The following is a 20,095-nucleotide window of genomic DNA, read 5'->3' as shown; positions in this document are numbered from 1 at the left end:
GGAAACAATGAAAATATAAATGTGGTTATAATGCAAAACTATACAGCAATAAATATGTGAGCATACACAACATTATAGATGATTCTCACAATATTGAGTGGAAAAAGTGAGGTCCAAGGGATAAAGTGCATTTTAACTTCCAAAACAGGCCAAATTAACCTATGCTGTCAATATTCAGGATAGTTGTTTATTTTCGGGAAAGAGGAAGTGGTGATTGGCAGGAACACAAAGGGAGCTTGGGGTTCTGTTAATGTTCTATTTCCTGACTTGGGGTTGGTCAGAATGTGTTCCCCTTGTCAAAATTCATAAAATCATTGCTCTATATACTTAAAATGTATGTACTTTAGTCAGTATAAACTATGCTTAAATGGAAAAGTTTATTTTATAATGTAAAAGATAACTCCAGCTGGGCACGTGGCTCATGCCTATAAGTAAACCCAGCACTTTGGGAGGTTGAGGCAGGCTTGAGCCCAGGAGGTGGAGACTGGCCTGGGCCACATGGCAAAACCCCGCCTCTACAAATAAAAAATTAGTTGGGCGTGGAGGTGTGTGCCTGTTGTCCCAGCTACTCAGGAGGCTGAGGTGGGTGAGCCGAAATCATGCCACTGCACTCCATCCTGGGTGACAGAGCGAGACCCTGTCTCAATAAATAAATAAATAAATAAATAAGTAGTACTTCCAACTTTCCAAGGCACCTTAACCTCTAGTCTTTTTTTTTTTTTTCCCTTTTTGTGGAGAATAGGGTCTTGCTGTATTGCCCAGGCAGCTCTCAAACTCCTGGGCGCAAGCTCTCCTCCTGCCTCTGCCTCCCTAAATGCTGGGATGAAAGGCATGAGTCACTGCACCCGGTCTAGCCTCTAGGCTTAATTTCCAGAGGTAAATAATATATTAACAATGCATTATCCACCTGGGCGCGGTGGCTCATGCCTGTAATCCCAGCACTTTGGGAGGCCAAGGCGGACGGATCATGAGGTCTGGAGATTGAGACCACCCTGGCTAACATTATAAATTACTCTACTACAAAGACACATGCACACGTATGTTTATTGCGGCACTATTCACAATAGCAAAGACTTGGAATCAACCCAAATGTCCATCTGTGACAGACTGGATTAAGAAAATGTGGCACATATACACCATGGAATACTATGCAGCCATAAAAAAGGATGAGTTTGCGTCCTTTGTAGGGACATGGATGCAGCTGGAAACCATCATTCTTAGCAAACTATCACAAGAACAGAAAACCAAACACCGCATGTTCTCACTCATAGATGGGAACTGAACAATGAGATCACTTGGACTCGGGAAGGGGAACATCACACACTGGGGCCTATCATGGGGAGGGGGGAGGAGGGAGGGATTGCATTGGGGAGTTATACATGATATAAACGTCATGCACATGTACCCTAGAACTTAAAGTATAATTAAAAAAAAAAGAAAAAAAAAATTAGCCACGGCAGGCACCTGTAGTCCCAGCTACTTCGGAGGCTGAGGCAAGAGAATGACGTGAACCCAGGAGGCGGAGCTTGCAGTGAGCCAAGATCACGCCACTGCACTCTAGCCTGGGCAACAGAATGAGACTCCATCTCAAAAAAAAAAAAAAGAAAGAAAAAAGAAAAGAAAAGAAAGCAAACCTCTCAAAATAATCCTTTGCAGTGAAGTTCAACTTTGTACTCCTTAAGATGATGGCTGGTGCATAGTTCCTTGGGGGTCCAATTTAGCATTTTTAGTAGAGAAATGTACTTCCATACACTTCATTCTTCAAAATTAATAACATATTTCTTTTACTCTTTTATTTCTTTACTCTTCCAGAGATGATGGAAAGAATGCTGAATTGTATAAACAATGCCAGCACTGTCCTATAAAACAATGAACCAGTATCGTTCAAGATACCCAGTGACTCAAGATTAAAGCATAACATTGGCATTAGAAGAAAATTTACACATCATGAAGTAGTATTTACTGCATTTTGTCTGCCATCATCTGTTCCTCATTCTCTTGATAGCAACACCTTGATTTTCCTTTGGAGAAACACCCTCTTCCCTATTCTGAGTCCCTGTGTTTCTTTTTTTTTTTTTTTTCTTTTTTTTTTTTTTGAGACGGAGTATCTGTTGCTCCGACTGGAGTGCAGTGGCTGGATCTCAGTTCACTGCAAGCTCCACCTCCCGGGTTCACGCCATTCTCCTGCCTCAGCCTCCCAAGTAGCTGGGACTACAGGCGCCCGCCACCGCGCCCGGCTAATTTTTTGTATTTTTTAGTAGAGACGGGGTTTCACCGTGTTAACCAGGATGGTCTCCATCTCCTGACCTCGTGATCCGCCCGCCTCCTTCTCCCAAAGTGCTGGCATTACAGGCGTGAGCCACCGCGCCCGGCGGAGTCCCTGTGTTTCAAATGAAACACTTCACCCCCATCCTAGGTCCAGGAGTGGACATATGACCCAGGAACGAACAATCAACATATCCCATTTCCCTGGATCTAATGATTATTCCAAAGATATGCACATGTTCCTCCCCAGGCTAAGGAGGAGCAACTGCGGAATATTTTGCTAGAATCATTGAGAAAAAGATGTTTTCTTTGCATTGGAGTTATTAAATAATAAGAATATAATTTAGAGTTGTGAAAGGCCAGCACATGAAAACCTATTTAACATGATAAGGATTGGACAGAGTCTCAATGATTTCATGTAGGTCCTGAATCTAAATGCATCCAAAAATAGTGCTATTACAGACTAGATTGTGCCCCCTCAAAATTCATATGTTGAAGCACTAATCCCCAATGTGAGTACACTTGGAGACAGAGCCTTTAAAGAGGTCATACTGGGTGCGGTGACTCACGCCTGTAATCCCAACACTTTGGAAGACCAAGGCGGGTGGATCACCTGAGGTCAGGAGTTCAAGACCAGACTGGCCAACACGGCGAAACTCTGTATCTACTAAAAAACAAACAATACGGCTGGCGCAGTGGCTCATGTCTGTAATCCCAACGCTTTGGGAGGCTGAGGTGGGCAGATTACTTGAAGTAAAGAGTTCGAGACCAGCCTGGCCAGCATGGTGAAACCCCATCTCTACTAAAAACACAAAAAAATTTCGTTGGGCGTGGCAGCACATGCCTGTAGTCCCAGCTACCTGGGAGGCTGAGGCAGGAGAATGGCATGAACCCGGAAGGTGGAGGCTGCAGTGAGTTGAGATCACGCCATTGCACTCCAGCCTAGGTGACAGAGCAAGACTCTGTGTCAAAAAGAAAAAAACAAAAAAGAAAAAAACAAAAATTAGCCAGGTGTGGTGGCGCGCTCTGTTGTCTCAGCTATTCAGGAGGCTGAGGCACAAGAATCGCTTGAACCCGGGAGGCGGAGGCTGCAGGAAGCTGAGATTGCAGTACTGCACTCCAGCCTGGGTGACAGAGTGAGACACTGTCACAAAAAATAATAATAATAATAATAATAATGAGGCCAGGCACAGTGGCTCACGCCTGTAATCCCAGCACTTTGGGAGGCCGAGGCAGGCGGATCATGAGGTCAGTACATTGAGACCATCCTGGCTAACTTGGTGAAACCTTGTTTCTACTAAAAATACAAAAAATTAGCCAGGCATGGTGGCACACACCTGTAGTCCCAGCTACTCGGGAGGCTGAGACAGGAGAATCGCTTGAACCCAGGAGGTGGAGGTTGCAGTGAGCTAAGATCGCACCACTGTACTCCAGCCTGGGCAACAGAGCGAGACTCCGTCTCAAATAAATGAATAAATAATAACATCCCCTAAAACGTGGAATTGGCTAATTGAGGTGAGGTAAAAGGTAGTGAGAATTTCCCCACTCCCCAGTTAGAAATGATTAGCAATTACTGGTTTTGGGTAGAAAAATGCCTGGCTAGATTGCTGCCGAATTTATATTAAGACTCTTCATGTATTAAACAATAACAAGGCAGGACGTTTGGAGACTTGATAGAATATTCATTATGTTGAAATGTTTGCTTTTTGGTAAAGTCCAACATGAAAGTCCAACAAAGAGCCAAACTTTGTTTGAACCTAGCTAATCTAAAAACAGAAAATATAAAAAACACAGTTTTGCCTATGGTTAATAATCCAAGATGGCCAAGAATCAGTTCTGGCTTTCCGGGATTAGAATGTCAAAATCCTATACCCAAAAATAAAGTGAACACTAAGGAGGCCAGGATACTGATATCCACAGATCACTCCCAGTTACTTCCTGTTATTCATGCCCTGGATGACAAAGGGGACAATTGTTCTCATTACAAAGAGCCAGTCAAAAGAATGTAGCCAGAAAAGAAGGAACTGTCTCACTCTGCCTCTCCACTTCGGATAGGGCCATGATAGAGGTCAACAAGCTACAATGTAGTGGATGGTCCAAGCACCAAAGTTTGTTTTAAAAAACAAGATAAAAATAATTCTGGTTTTGGTTATAAGCTTGGGGAATGTGAATAGAAAACAAAAAAGTACTAACATTATATGTAAGTTGTATTGCTTTAGAAACCCTAAGCCTGGTCGAGCGCAGTGGCTCACTCCTGTAATCCCAGCACTTTGGGAGGCCGAAGTGGGTGGATCACCTGAGGTCGGGAGTTCAAGACCAGGCTGACCAACATGGAGAAAGCCCTTCTCTACTAAAAATACAAAATTAGCTGGGCGTGGTAGTGCATGCTTATAATCCTAGCTACTCGGGAGGAGGCTGAGGCAGGAGAATCCCTTGAACCTGGGAGGTGGAGGTTGCAGTGAGCCGAGATCGAGCCATTGCATTCCAGTCTGGGCATCAAGAGCGAAACTCCCTTAAAAAAAAAAAAAACAAAAAAAAAAACCTGGAGCCTAAAAAAGAGGGGAACTCTATTCTAATGGCCGCCTCAAACCTTTCTTTTTTTTAATATGGAATGCTGGAATGCTTCACAAATGTGCGTGTAATCCACGCAGAGCGACCATGCTAATCATCTCTGTGTGGTTCCCCATTTTAGTATATGTGTTGTTGAAGCAAGCATTCTTTCTTCTCTTTTGAAAACGGTAGTTTTTTACTGTAGTAATCCTGTTTTCCCTTCATTTTTGTGCAATAGATGTTTCAGGATGATCAAATATATTATTTAGCTATAAGTTCCAAAATCATGAAGCCTTTTAGAATAGTGCTATTCAAAGACTATAAAGCTATGTTGCACTTTTGCAACTATAGACATATATGTGATACTTCTGAGAATTTTTATTTAAGCCAAATAAAATAAAGCAAAACACCATTATCTCTTGAACGTTGTCATTGTCACTGTATGTTTTCATGGCCAAGCCAAAATTCTGTGAGAGAGGCTAATAGGAAAGATAGTATTTCATACAAAGGTGAGAAAATTATGGATGACTAGTACAGATTAACTAAATTATGCAAAGGCATGTATCGAGGTAATGACACAATAAAGACAGGAATTCAGGGCTTTCTCTGTTTTCTTTTTTTTTTTTTTTTTGAGACGGATTTTCGCTGTGTCGCCCAGGCTGGAGTGCAGTGGCGCCATCTCGGCTCACTGCAAGCTCCGCCTCCTGGGTTCCCGCCATTCTCCCGCCTCAGCCTCCCGAGTAGCTGGGACTACAGGCGCCCGCCACCTCGCCCGGCTAGTTTTTTGTATTTTTAGTAGAGACGGGGTTTCACCGGGTTAGCCAGGAGGGTCTCGATCTCCTGACCTCGTGATCCACCCGCCTCGGCCTCCCAAAGTGCTGGGATTACAGGCTTGAGCCACCGCGCCCGGCCCACCTTTCTCTGTTTTCATTCAGGGGCAAGAAAAGACTAGGCAGCAAAGCTGGGCATGGTGTTTCACACCTGTAATCTCAACACTTTGGGAGGCTGAGGCGGGAGGATCACTTGAACCCAGGAGTTTTAGATCAGCCTGGGCAACATAGTGAGACCTCCATCTCTACTGAAAATCAAAAATCAGCTGGGCATGATGGCATGTGCCTATAGTCCCAGCTACTAGGGAGGCTGAGGTAGAAGAACTGCTTGAGCCCAGGAGGTTGAGGCTGCAGTGAGCCTTAATCATGCCACTACCCTTCAGCCTGAGTGACAGAGTGAGGCCCTGTCTCAAAAAAAAAAGACACCAGGTGGCAGTTACTGACACCCTAGCTTACTACCCATCTCTGGGCAGTATCTCTTATTAGCCTATCTTTGAATTTTTATTAGGGTGGTACCAGCAATAGTCCCATATTCCTAATCCAGGTAAGGGGAGAGAGAGTTGCAGCCAGAAACAAGGAGGGAAGGGATGAAGATAGAAAAGAGAGAAAAAAATGAATGCCAACTAGTCTTCCTCTCCTCACTTTGGCAGTGATAAACTCTTGCTCACTCCCTTTGTGCACTCTGGTAGAGAAGCAGCACATTCCATTTAGTTACGCCTCTGTTAGCGTGGCGAGCGTTATTTAATTGCAGAAAACAAGTTGGAGATAAGAGTGAGATTCAGGAAGGAAATTATTCTCCTTTCTTTTCAAAAATGGTACAAAAATAACAACAACACAACCATACTTAAGGAAGGAAGTAGATGGAACACAATAATATGGAGAACCATTATTCCTTCCCAGGTTAGGCAGGAGAGCTAGGATCTAGTCCTATCTGGCCACACAAAACACATGGTTCGAGCTTTTTGGAGTTCCGTTTCCTCATCTGAAAAGGCAGGGGGGGTTGGAAGGTTCAAATTTTGTATTAAGATACTTTGAAGAAGTAATAACCATTTTTCATGAAAGTTAAAGGGAGGATATAAAAAGAAACTAAGATTTATCAACACTTATCTTGTGGCAGGTAATTAGCACTAGGATTTTTAAAGCACAGACTCAAACATCCTGGGTTTGTTTGTGTTCTGCCTTCTACTAGCTGTGTGATCTTGGGCAAGTTACCTAACTTCTCTGTGTCTCCTTGTCCCCAGCAGAAAATGGGAACAATGAGCCAGGCGCAGTGGCTCATGCCTGTAATCCCAGCACTTTGGGAGGCTGAGGCAAGAGGATCACTTGAGTCCAGGAGTTCAAAACCAGCCTGGGCAACATTCTTCATCTCTACTAAAAATTTAAAAGTTAGCTGGAAGCAGTGGTACAAGCCTGTAGTCCGAGCTACTCTGGAAGCTGAGGCAGGAAGATCACTTGAGCCGCGGAGTTCCAGGCCACAGTGAGCTATGACTGCACCACTATACTCCAGCCTGAGCAACAGAGAGAGATCCTACCTACAAAAAATAAAAATGAAATGGGAACAATGGTACCTTCTCCAAAGGGTGGATATGAGGATAACGGTTTATATATACAATGTGGTTTATACATACTACATATACATATATATCATAACAGCAAACTGGCACAAAGTATTGCTCTGTAATTGCTATTATAATTATTACAACTTGCCGGGTGCGGGGGCTCACGCCTGTAATCCCAGCATTTTGGGAGGCTGAGGCGGGAGATCACGAGGTCAGGAGCTTGAGACCATCCTGGCTAACACAGTGAAACCCCGTCTCTACTAAAAATACAAAAAAATTAGCCTGGCGTGGTGGCGGGCGCCTGTAGTCCCAGCTACTCCGGAGGCTGAGGCAGGAGAATGGCGTGAACCCGGGAGGCGGAGCTTGCAGTGAGCTGAGATCACGCCACTGCACTCCAGCCTGGGCAACAGAGCGAGACTCCATCTCAAAAAAAAAAAAAAAAAATTATTACAACTTTATCGTGATATTTTTATAGATGAAAAAACAAAACAGATGAGGAAACCACGGCTTCAGAGCTCTGAGTTTTTCTGACCTCAATAGTCAGTCTCTCAACTATCGATTACCCTGTACCAGTTAAAAGAAGTGAAAGTCAGCTGGGCCCAGTGGCTCACGCCTGTAATCCCAACACTTTGGGAGGCTGAGGTGCGCAGATCACCTGAGGTTGGGAGTTCAAGACCAGCCTGGCCAACGTGGAGAAACCCTGTCTCTACTAAAAATACAGATTAGCCGGGTGTGGTGGCGCATGCCTGTAATCCCAACTACTCAGGAGGCTGAGGCAGGAGAATCTCTTGAACCCCAGAGGCAGAGGTTGTGGTGAGCTGAGATCGTGCCATTGCACTCTAGCCTGGGTAACAGGAGCAAAACTCCATCTCAAAAAAAAAAAAAAAAAGAAGTGAAAGTCACAGAATTTTGTAGTCAGTTAGGGAAATCCTACCAGTTTCACAACGAGTCAATCAAAACCTTGCAATAAATACACAATAAAGCTGTGTTTCAAAAGTCCTCCAACACCTAGCATAGCTTTTAGAACAGCTAATTTGCTTAGGTGAAGAAATGCTCCAGGCAGGGCGTAGTGGCTCATGCCTGTGATCCAAGCACACTGGGAGGCAGAGGTAGGAGAGTCACTTGAAGCCAGGAGTTTGAGGGCAGCCAGAGCAACACAGACAGACCCTGTCTCTGTGAAAAACAGAAAAAAAATAGGCCAAGTGTGGTGGCTTATGCTTGTAATCCCAGCACTTTGGGATGCCCAGGGGGGTGGATCATTTGAGGTCATGAGTTCGAGACCAGCCTGGTCAACACGGCGAAACCCCATCTCTACTAAACATACAAAAATTAGCCAGGCTTGGTGGTAGGCACCTGTAATCCCAGCTACTCGGGAGTCTGAGGCAGAAGAATCGCTTGAACCAGGGAGGTGGAGTTTGCAGTGAGACGAGATTGTACCACTGCACTCCAGCCTGGGCAACAAAATGAGATTCTGTCTCAAAAAGAAAAATAGGAAAAAATAGCCAAGTGTGGTGGTACATGCCTATAGTCCCAGCTACACTGGAGGCTGAGGTGAGAGGATCGCTTGAGCCCAGAAGTCAAGGCTGCAGGGAACCAGGATCAGGCCACTGCACTCTAGCATCAGTGACAGAGTGAGACCCTGTCTCAAAAAAAAGAAAAAAGGAAAACAGCCCAAAAGACAGAGCGAGACTCCATCTCAAAAAAAAAAAAAAAAATTATTACAACTTTATCGTGATATTTTTATAGATGAAAAAACAAAACAGATGAGGAAACCTTGTGTTGGGCTGACATCCAGTGAATTGGTGGCCTATCTCTCTCTCTCTCTCTCTTTCTCTCTCTCTCTCTCTCTCTCTTTCTCTCGTCAGAAGGTTTTCAGAGATGCAAATTGCATCTCTGAATACTTGAAGTTCTATGGCATTAAATCTCTGCTCAGATGAGCCTCTGGCCAGAAGTAGAATCTTTTTTTTGTTTGTTTGAGACAGAGTCTTGCTCTGTCGCCAGGCTGGAGTGTAGTGGCACGATCCCAGCTTACTGCAACCTCTGCCTCCCGGGTTCAAGCGATTCTCCTGCATCCCCTCCCTAGTAGTTCAAATTACAGGCACCTACCACCATGGCCAGCTAATTTTTGTATTTTTAGTAGAGACAGGGTTTCGCCATGTTGGCCAGGCTGGTCTCAAACTCCTGACCTCAAGCTATCTACCCGCCTCAGCCTCCCAAAGTGCTGGAATTATAGGCATGAACCACCTCGCCACGCTAGGATACTTTTTTTTTTTTTTTTTTTTGATACAGAGCCTCTCTCTGTCACCCAGTCTGGAGTACAGTGGCGCAATCTTGGCTCACCGCAACCTCTGCCTCTTGGATTCCAGCAATTTTCTGGCCTCAGCCTCCTCGGTAGCTGGGACTACAGGTGCATGCCACCCAGGGTTTCACTGTGTTAGCCAGAATGGTCTCAATCTCCTGACCTCATGATCGGCCCGCTTTGGCCTCTCAAAGTGCTGGGATTACAGGCATGAGCCACCACGCCCAGCCTGTGTGTGTGTGTGTGTGTGTGTGGTGTGTGTGTGTGTGTGATGAAGTTTTGCTCCTGTTGCCCAGGCTGGAGTGCAATGGCATGATCTCAGCTCACTGCAACCTCCACCTCCCGGGTTCAAGCAATTCTCCTGTCAGTCTCCTGAGTAGCTGGGATTATAGGCGCCTGCCACTACCCCTGGCTAATTTTTGTATTTTTAGTAGACATGAGGGTTTCTCCATGTTGGCCAGGCTGGTCTTGAACTCCTGACCTTCAGGTGATCCACCTGCCTCAGTCTCCCAAAGTGCTGGGATTACAGGCATTATCCACCGGGCCTGGCCGCCAGGATACTTTCTTAAAGGAGGAATTGGTAAATCCTTTCCCTCTGGTGATAGGGACAGTTTTGATAAAGGTGGGAAGGGGAGAACCATGTGCATGACTCCAGACTCAGAAACCAAAACCCAAGTTGAATTCCATCTCAGAGTAAAATCAAGTACTACAAATGAGAAAACACAGACTCAAGAATTACAGGACTAGCGTATCTTTTCTTAGGGGATAAAAGCTGTTTGACAGCGTCTGCAACAAGTGGTTCACAGACACGTCCATCATCTACTTCCTCAACAAGACGGAACTGTTCGAGGAGAAGATCACACACAACCCCTGACCATCTGCTTCCCTGAGTACACGGGGGCCAACAAGTATGATGAGGCAGCCAGCTGCATCCAGAGTAAGTTTGAGGACCTGAATAAGCACAAAGACACCAAGGAGATCTACACACACTTCACATGTGCCACCGATACCAAGAACATAGTTCGTGTTTGATGTCATCACCGACGTGATCATCAAGAACAACCTGAAGGACTGTGGCCTCTTCCGAGGGGCAGTGAGACCTGACGGGATGGGCCACCACCAACTCTGTACCCCGCAACCCCTGAGGAAGATGGGGCAAGAAGACCATGCTCCCCGCCTGTTCCGCAGCCACTTTTCTCTTCTTTCCTTTGTTCTCAGCTCCCCCTGTCCCCTCAGCTCCAGACATGACATAGGGGAGGGGTTGCCACAGGCCTCCCTGTTTGAACCCTGCCCTTGTCTGAGGTGCTGGTAATGGCCATGGAACTCCCTTTCTGTGCATCTGTTCTGGTACCCCCCAGAAGTTGTGAAGATTCCATTCTACTTAGTAGCTCTCATTATGTAAAGAGAAATCTTGAAATAAATCAGTTGTTCCTGAAAGTTCACAAGAGTAAGAAAATAGACTGAGTCTTGCCGGCTGGGCACAGTGGCTTACGCCTGTAATCCCAGCACTTTGGGAGGCCAAGGCGGGCAGATCACGAGGTCAGGAGAGCAAGACCATCCTGGCTAACACGTTGAAATCCCGTCTCTACTAAAAATACAAAAAAACAATAGCCAGGCATGCTGGCAGGCGCCTGTAGTCCCAGCTGCTGGGGAGGCTGAAGCAGGAGAATGGCGCGAACCCGGGAGGTGGAGCTTGCAGTGAGCCAGAGCTTGCAGTGAGCTGAGTTCGCGCCACTGCACTCAGGCCTGGGAGACACAGCAAGACTCCGTCTCAACAAAAAAAAAAAAAAAAAGAAAAGAAAACAGACTGAGGCTTAAAAGAACTATATGGTATAAAAGAAGAATCCAGAAAGTAGTAGACTGGGAACAGAGAAATAATATTTGAATTTAACTCATCTGTTCAACAAATATTTGCTCCTTGCTAACATTTTGCCAGGTCCTGTGCTTGTTATACAGTTTTGATCAGATAGACATGGCCTTAGGGACTTGAAAAGCTAGTTGCCAGTGAAGGGAGAGAGCCAATATACAAGAAAACAAATATATGTAATTGTAAGTTACAGTGATACTATAACAGAAAAAAAGAGGTTGCCATGTAAGACAATAAGAAGATAAAAGAATTTACTTTGGACCAAGCATTCAGGAAGGCCTCTGAGGAAGGCAAATCTTGACCAGAAGGTAGGAGGAACTCGGGGGACAGTGAAAGGAGGAAGGAATATCGGCGGGGCGGGGGTGGGGAGATTTCAAGCACGTGGAGTGAAAAATGCTAAGATCCTAAACTAAAAGCAACTCTAAGAATCAGAGGGCCAGTTTGGATGGCTTGACCTCTACCCCTCTTGAATCCCCTTTGATACCAAACATTTTGGAAAATCCCATGTAGTATATACTGCATGCCTTCCCACAATCATTTATGACTCTTAAATCTCACAAAAACAAATTCAACTGATGAATTCACATCTTTCTAACGTACATTTTGAAGATTATCTTAGCCCAAACCTGCACCCACATCCTTCTGAGCGTACTGACTCACTAGACAAAGCCAACTCCTCCCCTCCTGCGTACAAAAATAGCTTTTCCAGATCTACTGTTGTAATTGGTTTTTTTCCAGGGCTTTATGCTCTACTGAAACTAAACACTTAAATGAGCAATTTCACTCTAGTTTTAAGCTCAGGGGAAATGACAACGGTTTTGTTTCTGTTTTGAGACTTTGGGGCAAATTTTAAATCGTTAATATATAATGAATCCTATGTAACGTCATAGAAGCAAAACGTGATTCCTTTTTCAGTACATTGCACACATAAAATGAACATGAAACCAGGTTTGGAGAGTGATTCTTAGTAACGTAGCCTTGCATTTGTGCTTCGACATAAAATTGAGACATTCTCAAGAGGCCTAGGGACATGGTGACATGTTGCGCAGTTTGGCCAGCAGAGGGAGACCAGAGAGTCGTGAAGCACCCAACGAAGCCACACCCAGATTAGGGTTGCTTATTATCTGTCTCTTCTCTGAATTTTCAAAAAACACAAAAAGAAAATGAGAAATTCTTGAAACAAAGCCCCTTTTTTTATTGAAGCAAAATCCACATAACATAAAACTAGCCCTTTTAAAGTGTGCAATTAAGTGGCATTTACCTCATTCACAGTGTTATGGAACCGTCACCTCTATCTAGTTCCAAAACGTAAGAAATACTTAAATTTTCTATAAAGAGAACTTGCAAAAGCCCAGGCCTGTTGTATCCTCCTTATTTCGTCACATTCCCAGTTTTGTGTCCACCGGCATTCTGTCAGGAATTGTCCCCATGCGTTCCCCCAACAGCCTTCGTCACTGTACAATTCATAGACTCGGATTCAGGGTTACAATTACAGGTTCGAAAACCAAAAACATCCCAATCCTTTAGTTCTTCCTCTAGGAATTGCACAGTTACAATAGACAAGCCAGTATAGGTGACTTTTAAAAATTCTATACATACTATGTTTGTCACTTCTCAGCAAAGGAATGAATAAATTGTTTTAATTCAAATATGGTTACAAAACGGAAATGAACAATGTACTACACCAAAGCCCTTCAGTCTTTGATGGGAAATTTAAAGTTATTCCCATCCAGAGTGAAAATTAAAGTTATTTCTAGGTTGGGATGCGAGCCAAGATTTTAAGGGCACCATGTCAACTGGTTAGATAACAACTTTGAGGAAAGCTGAACTTAATGTAATAAAAGCAGAAGGTTTACAATCTAAATCCACTTTTTTATTAAAGAATTTAATCTGCTTTATGGGGTCTTGGCCCAGGGAAGGGTAAAAAAAAAGAAATGCCAAACTGGAGAGGCCGGGGGAGGGGAATGGCTGTAGATGACTCTGGGAAAACAGGAGGGAGGGAAACTGAAGCGCGAATGAGGCCGGATCCGCCCTAACAAAGAGGCAGAAACTGTGTCTCAACAGCCACCAAATCCAGTTCAGGGCGGTTTGAGCCAGTTTCTGAGCTGGATTGAGAACAACAGCCTCGGCAGAGACTTCACTAGGGTGAAACAGAAAATCCAGCATGGACTTCACAGAAAGAACTGGATTTGGCCTGGACTCGCTGGAGCCTAAAGCTGCTTCCTGTAGTGGCAAAGTCAGATAAAATATAGGGCCTGGAGCATGGACAGTGGCCTCTTCCAGAAAGAGAAATCACACAGCACTGTCTCTGTGCCATAATCCAGTCCGCATTTTCTGTCTTGCTGCTCCTAATTGTGGCTGGTAAGGGAAAAAGGGCCTCAGGGTATCAGTTTTCAGAGAAAGCTGGCTGCAATGTTGGGGGAGGGGAGGATTATGTGTCTCCCGTACTTTAATTCGTGTGCCTGGTGGGGGGGAGGGGGAGAAATGTGCGAGAGGGTCTGAAGGAGAGGGAACAGCACTTCACACCCTGCAGTTCACACCACCTTTCCAATAGCTTTGCTGCATTATTGCACAACCTCAAAATACACTGAACATAGGCTTTGTGGGAGTGCCCCACATACAAGTGGCACTTGTACAAGTAATTATCAGACCTCCTTCAGCTCTATGCATGAAATGGCAGTAGCCATACCCAATACTGTCAACATTCTCTTTTCACCTGCGTCCAGAAATACATACAAGCCGTACATGCCTTTCTCAACTAAGAGACACAGCAGTATTAGGTAACAATGGAATGATAATCCTGTCCTCCGCTCCCCTCCCCCAAGTGCCAGAAGCTCCCAAGATCTGATCAGTCCCACCCTGAAATGGCTCCTCTAACACTCTCTAGTAGACCGAACTGTGGTCTACAGCTGTGGAGGGTGTGCACTGCCTGCGGCCAAGTTTGGCTCAGAACCTTCCCGAACCAGTACAGCCCTTCCCCACCAAAAATTCCTAGGAGTTCTACACAAAGTCCAGGACGGCCTGGTGGGACACTATGTGTGTGTAAATTCCCTCTCCCCTAAGTGTCCAAAGATGTTTAGAATCTTCCAGAGGCACTAATTAAGTGCCTTCAGACCCAGGGCTTCTCTGACTGGAAGTCAGCCCTGGTGCGAGCTGGGGGGCAGGGCATGGAGCTTACAGCTCTCCCATGCACAGGCTCAATTACAAGCAGGGCTGTAGGTTTCAGAAATACTCCTAAGAGACTGGGGAAGGGAAAAGGAAGAAGGTCAGCTGAAAGATGTGAAAATGCTATTTTATTCCTTTTACCATAGATACATAGATGAAAAATTGGAACACAATCCACTCTGCATTATTAATGTGCGAAAATCAAACACACGAAAAATGTTGCTGACATTTTCTAATTAATGTTTATTACACAAGTAAGTAACTCATGAAGCTCTTCTACGTCCATTTCACTCACTATTAAACCTGGACTGCTGGGGATTCTGCTAGGTCTTTTTTTTAGGATTTGTTTCTTTTTTGGTAGGGGACAATGAATTGCCCCACATGAAGATGCAGTAGGCTGGAAAGGATAATAACAGTAATAACCACCGGGTGTGGCGCCTCACGCCTGTAATCCCAGAATTTTGGGAGTTCAAGGCGAGCAGATTGCCTGAGGTCAGGAGTTTGAGACCAGTCTGGCCAACATGGTGAAACTCAGTCTCTACTAAAAAAAATTACAAAAACTAGCTGGGCGTGGTGGTGTTCGCCTGTAATCCCAGATACTCGGGAAGCTGAGGCAGGGAATGCTTGAACCAGAGAGGCAGAGGTTGCAGTGAGCTGAGATTGCACTACGGCACTCCAGCCTGGGCAACAGAGTGAGACTCCATCTCAAAAAATTTAAAACAAAAATAAATTTTAAAAAAAAAGTAATAACCATAATACTGAGAGCTCACTATAAACCAGGCAGTACCAAGTGTTTCATATCTTAAATTATAACATACACACCACACATTTCCGAGTTAGGAATTAATGTCCCCATTTCAGAGATGAGGAAAATGAAGTTTGGAATGATTTGGTACTTTACCAACGTTACACATCTCTAATGTGGCAGGCAAAGATTGTGGCTCCAAAATCCATTCATCTAAGCTGATGCTATACCCGCCACCTCACTGGCAACGGGTTATAAACCCTTTTTCAGATCCTACTACGTGTCAGCCTACTTCCGGCTGGGGGAAGATGGTCATAGTGACAGGGAAAGAATTGGTTCAGTGATGAGAACATGGTTGGTTCCTGCCTTCAACAAGCTTTCAATCTAATGACTGTTTTTTTCAAGGACAATTCAGAACGGTCTGACAGGGATTTTTTTTTTTTTTTTTTTTTTTCCTGCCTTTCGGCCTCAGAGGCCATCTGGGAAAAAGAGTTTAGAATTTCCCTGCCATTTCCGTGCTGTGCGGGGAGGAACATTTGAAATCGGGCCTGGCGGGGTACCAGCAGGCAGCACAAGCAAGCTGGGTGGAGAGGGGCAGGGCGAGGCCCCCGGGAGTCGTCACCATGGCAACCCAGCCTGCTTTCCAGAACAATGTCTGTAACCAGGAAAACAGCTCCAGAGAGCTCGCTCTTCATAATCCCCGTGGCCTGTCGGGCCAGGGAATGCACAAGGTGGATTATTTCTCCGTAGAGAAATGGCTCTACAAGGCGGGAACAAAGGGGAAACATTTATTGTATAGATCTCTCTTTGTTATCTGGCTGAAATAAAATCAACAAAGTGCAATTACTTAGTTCCTCTCCACTCTTCACAGGAAATGAACGCTGTATTGTTAGGCAAGGTTCCTTTTTCTGAATAATATTTGCTGTAATTTTTCTTTTATCCCCATTTTATAGATGAGAGACTAGTAAGCATGAATAAACTTGACCTCTGCAAAACTATAATTTGAAAACCTGGGAGTCTTTTAGAAGGCTTTGTGAAGGAGGCCCCGCCTTTGCCTTCTTTGTCATAAACCTACCAGATAATGTGAAGAGAGTTGGTGTCCACGTGCTCGGGGCCTTGGGAGCCACCAACGCTGGCTGGACTCAGCCGCTGCGCTCTGTTCCCTGCGCTCGCCCCTCCCCCGCACCCGCAAACGCAGCCAGGAGGAAGCGGCGAGGAGGAATGCAGGAGGCATTCCAGCCCCACCCCCGCAAGCCTCCTCCAGCGCGTTCTGAAACTACTGCTAAGTGGGCTGCAAGGAAGACAGTGAACCAGCTGGTGACTGTACTCCTCCAGGCTTACACATGATCTACAGCCTGACTACACCCTGCGCATTGAAGGTTGTCCCTTGCTCCCTCTGAGCTAGGGTGTGACAGCCCTTAAAGATAAGGGTAGCATCGCGGTAGTCAGCCCACACCTGCAAGACCAGAACAACAGCAGTTACTTTATGCCTAACAACCGACGATTTTCCATAAATGTCCACACTTACAAATAATGTCATTTTTAAATAGTTACATAAACCAGAAAGGTTAAGAGTTCAGCTACCTTGTGGCAATAAAAGTTCTGCTCTCTGTGTCTGGGTGTCCCCGAGAAGGCCAATTCATGACAAAATCGGAAAAGCCAAAATAACTAGACCTAAACCTTTGCATCAGTCCCTTTGTGCAGTGATGAAGGAGGGAGGGCCCCTCATCACTGGGGAAGTCATAGGTGGCACACTTCCCAGTCTACGCTAGAGATTTTGTTGCCCTAAGGTCACTTGGTGATAAGAAATGCGTTCCCTGCCCATCTTCCACTCCCAGGGACTAAGTTGAGAACCACTGCCAGAGAAGCCTTGGAAGGAGTTAATTGGATGAACTATCGATATTAAATTAAGGCCTAAATATGTTGTCCATCCCACAGACATTTTTTTTGACGGAGTTTCGCTCAGTCACCAGGCTGGAGTACAATAGCACGATCTCGGCTCACTGCAACCTCTGCCTCCCCGGTTCAAGTGATTCTCCTGCGTCAGCCTCCCGAGTAGCCGGGACTACAGGCACATGCCACCACGCTGGGCTGATATTTTTTGTATTTTTAGTAGAGACGAGGTTTCACCATATTGGTCAGGCTGGTCTTGAACTCCTGACCTCGTGATCCACCCGCATCGGTTTCCCAAAGTGCTGGGATTACAGGCGTGAGTCACCGTGCCTGGCAGATACTTACAGTTCAGTAGAGTTAATTTACCCCGCTTTAGGAAGTCACATTAATGGATCTTTGTAGTGAATTTTTAAAGACTCTTACATTGTTATAATCTTCCTCCCCAAAGTTTGATTATTGTATTCAACATTAATTCAACATTCACTGAAAACTTCCTAACAACCAGGCAATATGGTACTATTGGCTACACTGTGCATGTGAATTTTAAAAATCACGTAAAGCATGGAACGTACTTTCAAAGAGCTTGCAGGCTGGGAAGATACACAGGAAGTCAGTTATTCCAGAGTGATATGGCATATGCTTTATAAGGATAGGAAAAAGAGGATGTGATATGGGAGAAGAGGGACATGAAAAACAGTAAGGTTGAGTGGAGTGAGATATAGCCAGTGAGTTTCTCAGAAAGAGCTGAGAAATGAGATGGAGTTAGCCAGAATAATACCAGAGCTAGCAATCAGAGAAACAGAATTTTCTTTTTTCTTTCTTTCTTTTTTTTTTTTTTTAGACTGAGTCTTGCTCTGTGGCCCAGGCTGGAGTGTAGTGGCGCGATCTCGGCTCACTGCAAGCTCCGCCTCCCGGGTTCACGCCATTCTCCTGCCTCAGCCTCCCGAGTAGCTGGGACTACAGGCGCCCGACACCATGCTCGGCTAATTTTTTGTATTTTTAGTAGAGACGGAGTTTCACCATGTTAGCAAGGATGGTCTCTACTCCTGACCTCGTGATCCATCTGCCTGGGCCTCCCAAAGTGCTGGGATTTCAGGTGTGAGCCACGGCGCCTGGCCTCTTTTTTTTTTTTTTTTTTTTTTTTTAGACAGTCTTACTCTGTCACTGGGCTGGAGTGCAGGGGCGCTGATCTCGGCTTACTGCAACCTCTGTCTCCCAGGTTCAAGAGATTCTCCTGCCTCAGCCTCCGGAGTAGCTGGGATTACGGGCACCCGCCACTACACCCAGCTAATTTTTTGTATTTTTAGTAGAAACGGGGTTTCACCATGTTGGCCAGACTCCTCTTAAATTCCTGACCTCATGATTCCCCACCTTGGCCTCCCAAGGGCTGGGATTACAGGCGTGAGCCACCGCGCCCGGCCAGAAAAAGACTTCATTCCAGATGTATTAACAAACAGGTCAGCTACCAGTCAGAAATAAAAGAACTCAGACGCTAAGACAAAGCAAGGAGTCTGAAGTCCACTAGGTCAGTAGCTTTTCAGGACCTGAAACAGGTGGACTAGCCCAGCAGGAGAATTGATCTGTTTCCTTACCCAGAAGCGTCCAAGCATCCTATCAGGATAATAACTAAGCCACAAGCACGAAAACCCTGAGAAAAGGTGAGCTATTGATATGCAGATTTCAACATCCAAAGCACTTTAAAATTTCAACATATTATTTATAACTTTAGAATTATTAGCAAAACTACACATTATTGGACCTAATATCAGAAGAGTAGTTATTAGATACATGATCATGAGTCAGTACTAATGTTTTCACTAAAGTTTTCAAGTAGTCTGCTAAGACCTGTTCACACATGCTAGGCTAAGATCTAGCAGCAATTAAGCTAGGACTTATCCCTGTACCACATACCCTAACATCCAATCTATTTAACCACTTCAACTCTTTTTTTTTTCTTTTTTTTTTTTTTTTTTTTGAGGTGGAGTCTCACTCTGTTGCCCAGGCTGGAGTGCAGTGGCTCACTGTAAGTTCTGCCTTCCAGGTTCACCCCATTCTCCTGCCTCAGCCTCCCGAGCAGCTGGGACTACAGGCGCCTGCCACCACGCCCGGCTAATTTTTTGTATTTTTAGTAGAGACGGAGTTTCACCATGTTAGCAAGGATGGTCTCTACTCCTGACCTCGTGATCCATCTGCCTGGGCCTCCCAAAGTGCTGGGATTTCAGGTGTGAGCCACGGCGCCTGGCCTCTTTTTTTTTTTTTTTTTTTTTTTTTTAGACAGTCTTACTCTGTCACTGGGCTGGAGTGCAGGGGCGCTGATCTCGGCTTACTGCAACCTCTGTCTCCCAGGTTCAAGAGATTCTCCTGCCTCAGCCTCCGGAGTAGCTGGGATTACGGGCACCCGCCACTACACCCAGCTAATTTTTTGTATTTTTAGTAGAAACGGGGTTTCACCATGTTGGCCAGACTCCTCTTAAATTCCTGACCTCATGATTCCCCCACCTTGGCCTCCCAAAGGGCTGGGATTACAGGCGTGAGCCACCGCGCCCGGCCAGAAAAAGACTTCATTCCAGATGTATTAACAAACAGGTCAGCTACCAGTCAGAAATAAAAGAACTCAGACGCTAAGACAAAGCAAGGAGTCTGAAGTCCACTAGGTCAGTAGCTTTTCAGGACCTGAAACAGGTGGACTAGCCCAGCAGGAGAATTGATCTGTTTCCTTACCAGAAGCGTCCAAGCATCCTATCAGGATAATAACTAAGCCACAAGCACGAAAACCCTGAGAAAAGGTGAGCTATTGATATGCAGATTTCAACATCCAAAGCACTTTAAAATTTCAACATATTATTTATAACTTTAGAATTATTAGCAAAACTACACATTATGGACCTAATATCAGAAGAGTAGTTATTAGATACATGATCA

At 45.1% G+C, this 20,095-nt stretch overlaps 1 long non-coding RNA gene and 1 other non-coding gene across 2 annotated transcripts in view; both read right to left on the bottom strand.

Moving 5' to 3' along the window:
• The window catches only part of LOC117090479, a 62,001-nt gene extending 44,898 nt beyond the window's left edge, over window positions 1-17,103 (bottom strand). The window contains exon 1 of the long non-coding RNA XR_004440028.1: window positions 16,356-17,103. This is a non-coding gene — a long non-coding RNA (uncharacterized LOC117090479). The remainder of the gene's footprint in view (window positions 1-16,355) is intronic.
• On the bottom strand, window positions 4,874-4,979 carry LOC117091197. The gene has a single exon (XR_004440306.1). It is a non-coding gene; the product is annotated as a U6 spliceosomal RNA (small nuclear RNA).
• Window positions 17,104-20,095: the final 2,992 nt, after the last annotated feature.

The sequence above is a fragment of the Trachypithecus francoisi genome, unplaced genomic scaffold (assembly GCF_009764315.1).
Source record: "Trachypithecus francoisi isolate TF-2019V2 unplaced genomic scaffold, Tfra_2.0 Lachesis_group11, whole genome shotgun sequence".
Classification (NCBI taxonomy): domain Eukaryota; kingdom Metazoa; phylum Chordata; class Mammalia; order Primates; family Cercopithecidae; genus Trachypithecus; species Trachypithecus francoisi.
Note: the sequence above shows the minus strand (reverse complement) of the source record. Positions and strands in the feature narration are given on the sequence as shown.